A 7,874-nucleotide genomic window follows, 5' to 3' on the forward strand; every position below is an offset into this window, starting at 1 on the left:
CAACGAGATACAACGCCTGCTATGCATATACTTCCCCTGTGCACGAACACCGTGAGTCTTTCGTGCCCGGACATTTCTATGTGTGCAACAGCGTTGCAGGAAACGAACATGTTGAAACCGCTAATATTGTTTCGGGCCGCGTGGGAACGCTTGCCCGGCATTTCTCAATGGGTGTTACGCACAATTTGTCACGGATACACCATTCAGTTTCGGAAAGGCCCGCCCCCTTTCCGCGGAATTCTCTCCACGGTGATGAAACCGATGGACATGGCGGTGCTGAGAAAGGAAATGTTAGCTCTACTGAGCAAAGGGGCTATAGAAGAAGTACACCCCTCTCAGATGGAGTCAGGGTTTTACAGCCGTTATTTTGTGGTACCAAAAAAGGACGGCGGATTATGACCCATTCTGGATTTACGCCGTCTAAATCTTGCACTCAGGTCGAGCAAATTCAAGATGTTGACGGTAAAATCTATTTTGTCTCAGATTCAACCAAACGACTGGTTTGTCACGATCGATCTGAAGGATGCTTATTTTCATATTCAGATCATCGAGAGACACCGGAAGTTCCTCAGATTCGCTTTGGAGGGCAAAGCGTATCAGTACCGCGTTCTTCCCTTTGGCTTAGCGCTAGCTCCCCGTACATTCTCAAAATGCATGGACGCAGCTCTGGCCCCGTTGCGGCTCCGGGGCGTCCGTGTGTTAAACTATCTGGACGACTGGCTGGTGTTAGCGCAATCTCAGACTCAAGCACACTCTCATCGAGATATTGTGCTAAATCATTTACACAGCCTGGGTTTACGCACAAACTTCCAGAAAAGTGTATTAATCCCCTCTCAACGGATTACCTTTCTGGGAATAGATTTGGACTCTCGCGCGATGACAGCAAAGCTTTCTGTCCCGCGCGCTCAGTCGATTACGTCATGCGTTCAGCACTTCAGGGCGGGTCACACAGTGACAGTGAGACTGTGCCTCAGACTACTAGGTCTAATGGCGGCGGCGCTTCCCGTGATTCATCTGGGTTTGCTTTACATGCGCCCGTTTCAGTGGTGGACGAAACGACAGAATATTTCACCCCGTTGTTCTCCGCATCGAACGATCTCGGTGACGCGGAGGTGTGTGATGTCGTTAAAACAATGGGCATCAGCCGAATTTCTCCTCACCGGGGTTCGGCTGGGAATTTGTGCTTCCCGAGAGACTGTCACGACAGATGCGTCTTTGACCGGGTGGGGAGCTGTTTGTCAGGGGCGCCCAGCCCACGGAGTGTGGACAGCGGCACAACGCAGCTGGCACATAAACAAATTGGAATTACTGGCGGTTTTTCTGGCTCTCCAGTATTTTTCGAGTCTACTGACCGGCCGTCATGTGCTTCTCAGAACGGACAACACTGCGGTCGTGGCTTATCTGAACCATCAGGGAGGATTACGTTCTCGCCCTCTGTGCAGACTGGCGAGGCGGATTCTTCTTTGGTCTCACGACAAATTTCTGTCGATCCGGGCTGTTCACATCCCCGGACGACTGAACTTCGGAGCGGATTTATTATCCAGGCAGACTCTGGAACAAGGGGAATGGAGATTACACCCCCAAACGGTGAATCACCTATGGCATATTTTCGGGGAAGCGGAAGTGGATTTATTCGCGTCGAGCACGACTGCGCATTGCCCGCTATGGTTCTCCCTAAGCCCTCCATCACCCCTGGGTCTGGATGCGCTAGCTCACAGCTGGCCCAGGACCAGTTTGTATGCGTTTCCTCCGATTCGGCTGGTCCCAGCGGTATTATGCAGAATACGGCGGGACAGAGTGGGACAGCTGTTGCTGGTGGCTCCGCGATGGCACACACAGCCGTGGTTTGCGGATCTCATCAATCTGTTAGCGGGCTCTCCGGTGGAGATTCCCCTCAGACGGGATTTATTATCGCAAGCACAGGGACGGATCTGGCATCCGAGGCCAGATCTGTGGAACCTGTGGGCGTGGCCTCTGAGCGGAGTGAGTTGATATGTCCCGGTCTTTCTGCTGAAACTACCGAGACTATACTGAACTCTAGATCAGTTTCTACGAGACGCTTATATGCTTTCAAGTGGAAACTGTTTATGACATGGTGTGAAACTCATGATGTGGATCCAGTTTACTGCCCTGTGGCTTCAATACTGGAGTTTCTTCAAGACCGTTTTTCGGAGGGATTGACACCAGCCACCCTGAAGGTTTATGTGGCAGCTATCTCAGCTCACCATGAGCATATAGGTGGTGTTTCAGTGGGTCGTCATCCACTGGTTTCTCGCTTTATACAGGGTGCGCGACGGTTGAGGCCTTTCCGCCCTGTGCGAGTTCCTTCATGGGATTTATCCATTGTGTTACTGGGTTTGTCAGGGCATCCGTTTGAGCCCCTGGAAACTGTATCGGATAAGCTCCTGTCTCTGAAGACACTTCTTCTCATGGCTTTATCCTCCCTCAAGAGAGTTGGGGATTTACAGGCTCTCTCTGTCTCACCCTCGTGCATGGAGTTTGCACCAGGCTCTGTGAAAGTGTTGTTGCGACCTAGGCCTAATTATGTTCCTAAGGTCGCGTCTAATCCTTTTCATTTTCAGCAGGTGGTCCTGGAGGCTTTTTCTCCTGCTGCGACAGAGTCTGGAGATCTAAGTCTTTGCCCTGTGAGGGCGTTGAAGACTTATGTGGATCGCACTGCCCCATGGCGTGAGTCTGACCAGCTGTTTGTCTGTTTTGGACATAAGAATAAGGGCCATGCAGTTACGAAACAGCGCATGTCCCATTGGCTGGTGGAGGCTATTTCCTTGGCCTATGAGGCGCGCGGGCTCGCTTCGCCCTTAGGAGTAAAAGGTCATTCCACGAGAGCAGTGGCTTCTTCTCAAGCCTTTCTCAGTGGATCTTCTATGGATGATATCTGTGCTGCGGCAGGCTGGTCCTCACCGAGCACTTTTATCAGGTCTTACAGTCTGGATGTGAGGATGGCTCCTGGCTCCCGGGTTCTCTCCGCTTGAGCAGATGCTTCCTTGGATCCAAGCTATCAGGTACGTCAGGCGTGATGGTATAGCGTTCCCATACGGTATAGCGTTCCCATACGTGGTGACGTCACCGCAGCATCGAAGTGACCTATGAAAGGGAACATCTCGGTTACGTATGTAACCTTGGTTCCCTGAATAGGGAACGAGATGCTGCGGTTCTGGCCGTGCCATACCTTGATAGCTTTCTTCTCTTCTCGTCATGAAATCTGAGGTAAATGGCGCGCGGCACCAGGTATATATATGCCTACGCATGCTGGGCGGTGCCACGCGCTATTTGGCCAATAGGATTGGCGGGATGGTATAGGGCTTCAGACAATCGTCACACCGAAGGTGTTCCCATACGTGGTGACGTCACCGCAGCATCTCGTTCCCTATTCAGGGAACCAAGGTTACATACGTAACCGAGATGTTCTCTACTGTGCGACAGAGAGTCGCGTGGTTATGACGCAATCGTTAACCTATTTTTACAAGAGGGTCTGGCTGCAGACATACGGGCGAGTGGAGCTCCACTCAAGAGCGGAAATACGTCACCTCCACTAGCAACGCCGCCGCCATGTTGGCACAGGCAACCAAAAACCTATTTTTACGAAAACTGTTTCTACGGGGCCATAATCAGGGTTCTAAATTAACTTTTTTGATCTCCAGCCAATGTGGCTGGTAACTTTCTAAAGTTACCAGCCAATCAAAATTTCGGTAAAAATAACAAATTATGAGTGCCACTGAATGCATTTGATCATTTTATTAACATTGTTGGCATGAAAAACACATATAAAGTACAATGCATACAACAAAATATACACTGACTCAAATTTAAAATTATTAGTTCCCACCACGAAATTGCTTGTTTTGTTTTTTTCTTTCGCTTAATTTACATGCGGCAATCCTGACAAAGCATTACGACATTCTTGTGATCAAACACAAGCCATTCATGACCCGTCAGCCATTTGGCATTAAATTTTCTTTTCTTTGTTTCTCTGTCCGTAATACAGAGCCCCGCACGTCACCTGTAGGAGAAAAAAATCAATCCGTGGCGACGGTTTTGCAATCTGTTCCCTCAGTTTATAAACCGTACTCACGAATTCATAAACTGTTCCCTCGGTTTAACAAATCGTGCCCACGGATTAACAAACCGTGCCCACGGATTCCCAATCCGTGCGCTCAGATTTTGTAAACCATACCCTCGGTTTTTGAATCCGTACTCACGAATTCATAATCCGTGCGCACGCTTTCGCTATCCATTCCCACGGATTTGTAAACTGGCACGCATTTGTGGCGCCGCCCCCACCGGTAGATTTATTTATGTTTATTAAACATTATTTTTCATAGTATCCAACGAGACCACGATCAGCATTCACAAAATAGTCTTCTTTTTAGCGTTTATTTTACATTAATCACCAATAGGATAAGACACAGCCGCCTGTGTTTTATGGCCAAAAAAATAAACGCTAAAAAGAAGAAAATAAGGGTAAAAAGCAATACAAAACAAATAATATGCCGTTTATGTTTTCATTCATTCTCTCTCTAACTGAATGCAATGTTATTTTTGGCCTAATTATTTAATAATAGCATTAACAGTGAAGCATGCATCTAATTCCGGCAGGTGGGGTGGGGTGGATGGAGCTTAGTATAATAAAATCACAAAAATAAGCCTTCATGTTAAGAAAGAATTGTACACAAGCATTTCCAAAACTGTCAAAGGTTATTTAGAAATAAAGCAATTCATGAATTATTTTATGACAAACATTTTTACTGTCTTGTAATCATTTATTTAGCCTACAAATTAAAATTATAAAAATAACTTTCTTTTTATTTTTATCATTATTATATATTATTATACAGGTTATGCATAAGAATATTTTATCCAAAACAACTTACAAAAGAGGAAAAATAATTACTCCAGTCAGTCACAATGACAGGTTTATTGTACAATAATAATCAAGTGCTATTATAAGATTATCACAAATTTAACAAGATTTTCATGCACATCTTTCTTATTAAATCTTTGTCTTTCTAAAAGACACTTTGCTGTAGACCCATTCCACATAATAATATTCATTAAAACTGTATGTTAACACGTAGGAGCTTGCTGCATGAATCTGTGAGTACGGTTTACAAATCCATGGGAACGGATTGCGAAAGTGTGCGCGCAGGTTATGAATTCGTGGGTAAATTACAGATTAAAAAACCGAGGGTGCGGTTTACAAAATCTGAGCACACGGATTGGAAATTCGTGGGCACGGTTTGTTAAACCGAAGGAACAGTTTATGAATTCGTGAGTACGGTTTATAAACTGAGGGGACGGATTGCAAAACCGTCGCCACGGATTAATTGTTCCTTTATCGAGTCGGTCTCTCGACATTACGTATGGGGAAATCCATTTCCTCGAAATTATGAAGTCTGATTGAATAACTCTTTTGCTTGCAAATAGCCAATGGCGCCCTCGCCCTCACCTGATTGGCTGACAGCCATCAATATAGGTGACGGCGGGCGCCAAAAACCTCTTTTTTCTCCACGTTTCGCCGTGGATTCACGCATACAGAGCGGAAAATTGTGGAAAATTATCCCCTCTCGCGTTCCGGTGATTTTTCTCTTATAATGTCTCTTTGCCGCATGTGTGGTGGGCCCATTGATTTCCCGGACGCACACGAGCAGTGCAAGGCTGGCCGTTACCCGCAACGGTGGCCCTGTATCTCCTGCCTCTCCCCCGTCCACCGCAGTCGAGCCGCGAACCGGGAGACTGCAGAGAGCTCCGTCGACGGATTCTGTCGAGGTACTGGCGTCGGCCCAACGCCCACGCCACCCTCACGTGGAAGATCCCCTCTCATACTATGAGGCCAGTTACCGCCCTCCACTTGAAGCGCGGGAAATGGTCTCGTTTGGATATGACGAGGACGACGCCATGTCTACTAATGCCTCAGACCCGGGAGCGTGGTCCTAGGCCCCGTCTGAAGCTGCCCCCACATCGCTAGATGCCGAAAAGAGGCAGTTGCTAGATGCACCGGTGAGCCCCACCGGTCTTTTCGGTGTCGCGGTGGAATCTCTTTCGGAGAAATACGCCGAGACCGTCAAGCAGTCTAAGATGATGCCTCATCTCCTGCCGAAATGGTCTCAAGCCCCCCCTGCAGCGAGGTCCAGGTCTTCTTCAGCGCAGCGCCCGGCGGGATATACCAGGCGCGCGTTCCCGAGCGCGGTAGAGCGTCGTGAGCCAGAGCCACCGTTCCGCCAGAGGCAGCCCAGGAAGCCCCGTTTTGGCGCTAAACCGGCCTCTAGCAGCCAAGGGCGCCCGGCAGGCAAGAAGGAGCAGCGTTCCTGATGCTCGTGCCAGGGGGAAGAGAGCGCGGGACGTGTTCGTCGGACCCGCAGCGAAGAGGGCGTGTTCTCGCCCAGAGTTCGTCAACGATGTGAATGTTGTGATAATGAAACCGCTGTGTTCTGTTTCAATAAACATGCATTACATGCCTCAGCAAAAGAGCTTTCTTCCTCCCTCTACTATTTCCCGCTACATAAGCGAAGCCTCTCCCCCGAGAGACGTTTCGCAAAGCGGAAGCTCGGGGAAACCCGAGGAGGTGGCTTTGTATGCTCCCGTGCAAGAAGCCGTGGACGAGTCACCTGCCATTCATATAGCGGTTAATGCTTCCCCGGTGGCTGGCGCACAGCCCCCGCCGCAGCATGCATTAATACCATCTGTATTGAGTCATCTGAGCGCGTGGGCCACGCTCCCCGCGGCATCTTATTGGGTGATCAACACGATAAAACACGGCTACACGTTCCAGTTCGCTCGCAGACCACCCCGCTTCGGCGGTGTGATTATGACAGAAGTATCAGAACAGAGCGCCCCGCTGCTACGAGCAGAAATATCCTCTCTCCTGGCCAAACAAGCAGTAGAGATAGTGCCCGAGGAACGGAGAAATTCAGGGTTCTACAGCCATTATTTTCTAGTTCCGAAAAAGGACGGAGGTATGCGCCCCATCTTAGACCTGAGATTACTGAACAAAGCGCTCGCGAAACGCACGTTCAAGATGATAACTGTGAAGCAGATCCTCGCACACATTCAGCCCGACGATTACTTCATTGCAGTGGATCTAAAGGATGCATACTTCCACATCCAGAGAGCCCCACATCACAGGCGCTTCCTGCGTTTTGCATTCGAGGGGGTGGCGTACCAGTTCAAAGTGTTGCTGTTTGGGCTCGCTTTGGCTCGCCGTGTATTTACAATGTGCATGAATACAGCGCTCGCTCCCCTGAAGCTCAGTGGAATGCGCATACTGAACTATCTCGACGACTGGTTAGTCATCGCACGGTCGAGAAGCACTCTCGAGGAACACAAACACAGACTCCTCGCCCATCTGACAGGTTTGGGGCTGTCTGTGAACATTCAGAAGAGCACGCTGCAGCCGCGCCAATATATCACATTCCTGGGTATGATACTGGACTCGCGCACTATGATCGCGAAGCTGTCAGAGCCGAGAATCCAGTCGATTCACAATACACTAGCCCTCTTCGTTCAAGGCAGAGCTATCCCCTTAAGACCGTTTCAGAGGCTGCTCGGTCTGATGGCGGCCGCAGCCTCCGTCTGCAGACTGGGCTTGTTGCACATGAGACCGCTTCAACACTGGTTACAGAGCCGAGTGAGGCCGCGGGCGTGGAGAGCGGGAACGGAACGCCTTATAATAACGCGTTCATGTCTCGAGACTCTGGCGCCTTGGTTCGGCACGACCATATTCGAGCAGGGTGCTGCTATGGGCAGAGTGGTCAGACGTGTAGTGGTCACCACGGATGCTTCACTATCAGGCTGGGGATCCCTATGCGATGGCAGACCAGCATTCGGTACGTGGATAGGGGACTAGACGCGCTGGC

The 7,874-nt window shown here is 49.4% G+C and overlaps 1 pseudogene; it reads left to right on the plus strand.

Moving 5' to 3' along the window:
• The first annotated feature begins 279 nt into the window (after positions 1 to 279).
• On the plus strand, positions 280 to 1,992 carry LOC132116576 (uncharacterized; annotated as a pseudogene).
• The last annotated feature ends 5,882 nt before the right edge of the window (positions 1,993 to 7,874 follow it).

The sequence above is a fragment of the Carassius carassius genome, chromosome 36 (genome assembly GCF_963082965.1).
Source record: "Carassius carassius chromosome 36, fCarCar2.1, whole genome shotgun sequence".
NCBI lineage: Eukaryota > Metazoa > Chordata > Actinopteri > Cypriniformes > Cyprinidae > Carassius > Carassius carassius.